A 1,909-nucleotide genomic window follows, 5' to 3' on the forward strand; every position below is an offset into this window, starting at 1 on the left:
AATAAATTATAAGCTTTGCAGCTTTTCAGAAATTCTGAGAGCTTTGGCGTTACCGCCAAGCAGCACTGCGTGAAAGATGATTCTCATTGGTCCGCTCTTATTGTCACTCTCGAATGTCACACTCAGCGGGTAATTTGAATTTGTTATATGCATTTTAATTGTTTGAATTTCATAAGGTGGGCTCCGGATAAATTTATTTGAGTAATATAGAAATTTTATTAATATTGCCCAATAAAATTACAACGTTGACGCATTTAAAAAGAAAAGTTCATATAAACTCTTGTACTTGTACGTGCCCTTACTTTTCTGCTGCGGGCATGCAAAATTTATTTTCGATAAATTTTGTTAATTTGTTAATCAAAAGACCATATTTTCAGTATTTCATAAGGGTCTCAGGTTTTAGTAGTAAGAAGATTTACTTTTACATGCCCTCACTTTTCTGCTGCGGGCACGCAAAATTTATATTCAACCAATTTGGAATATACCGTAGATATACATTCATTCAATATGTACATATATGTACATACCTAGGATATACTTTTTATGAACTTTGATGAATATACATGCATATATACTCCACGAACATTCATGTTAGGAATGTTCAACCATGTATATTCCTAGGATATTCCCGCAATGTTCTGTATATTTGTTGAACATTCTGCGATATTCATAGAATATCAAATGCTATCTGGGTTGTAAAACAATGCGAAATGTAATCATATACAAGGTGTTCGGTTCTGTCCACTAACTACAGTTCCGTTGGACAGAAGAAACCTAAGAAAATCAGCTACTTTGGCTCACCTGTACTGTTTTCTGTTTACCGCCGGTAAACCGATAATAGACGCCAATAGAGGCTGATATGAGAAGAACAATTGCAACCACCACATAGTCCCATACGCCAAAGGTCACTTCAACCCCTGCCATCCTTAGTGTGGACACTATGGGGAAATTTCAGCGGAAGTTCTATCTAAAACTGTTACTTTAGCTAGAATGTGGGCAATTGTGAGGCAAGGGGGATTAGACGTTAAATCAGTGCAAATACATGTTGTAGTGCGACGAATGCCCTATAAAATGATAACTTTTGAATTATGTTTATACATCAGTTTATCTACATTTCAAGGCTGCTGAATTGCGGGGTTATTTAGCGATTTTTTCACTGTACAATGCGAATTTTAGTTGAACCAGATAATCGCCTTTTATAGATACTGAATTGTACCTGGCCTCCTGACAGTACCGATCTAAGCCCTACTGAAGAGTTACATGCAGAAAGAAGACCGCCACAGACCGCAGATGCAGAAAATCATCCAGTATCTGTTTAAATCCCGGAGTTTTTTGCTTTTTCGTATAAATTCAACAATCTCCTACGAGATGACGCCGTGCATTCTAACAGTGGAACCTCATCAATAAATGAACTTGTTTCTCCTTTCTCTTTCTACTCAGGGCCACTGTTCGATCTAAATATATCAACCACGTGCCCCAAACCATCCACTTGTTATCAGGAATACTCAAAATCCTAGCGATTTACCGTAAAACTATCGGCGTTTTATAGACTTACTCAAAGATGCATTCACTCCGAACTGTTTCACATCACATCCATTCAGAATCTTGCCGAGATTCAGCCAAAATTCGAGCGAAGTTCGAATCGCCTCAAAAATCGCATTCAATAGTACACACGCGCTGTAGTTTGGATCGATTCCAGGCTTTTACTATACATATAAATTGAAATTGTTGTCTTCAATCTTCAATGTTTATTTATATGTTTTCGGGTTGCTTTAGTCTCATCGGCCAGGCCTTGATTAACATTTTTGCTTAATTTGGGTCACTTGAGGTGATAGCGATTTAAAAATCAAGCAAATATTGATTATACCGGGTGATCTTACTTATGATGAAAACTTGATTGAAATGAGGG

General features: G+C 37.1%; 1 long non-coding RNA gene across 1 annotated transcript; it reads right to left on the reverse strand.

The window, feature by feature from the left end:
* Positions 1-797: 797 nt before the first annotated feature.
* LOC125504875 lies at positions 798-1,884 on the reverse strand. The gene is made up of 2 exons (XR_007281760.1): positions 1,556-1,884; positions 798-973 (listed from the first exon to the last, which is right to left on the reverse strand). It is a non-coding gene; the product is annotated as an uncharacterized LOC125504875 (long non-coding RNA).
* Positions 1,885-1,909: the final 25 nt, after the last annotated feature.

This window comes from Dendroctonus ponderosae, unplaced genomic scaffold (assembly GCF_020466585.1).
Source record: "Dendroctonus ponderosae isolate FM_Combo_2020 unplaced genomic scaffold, Dpon_F_20191213v2 Dpon_F_20191213_6, whole genome shotgun sequence".
Lineage (NCBI taxonomy): Eukaryota > Metazoa > Arthropoda > Insecta > Coleoptera > Curculionidae > Dendroctonus > Dendroctonus ponderosae.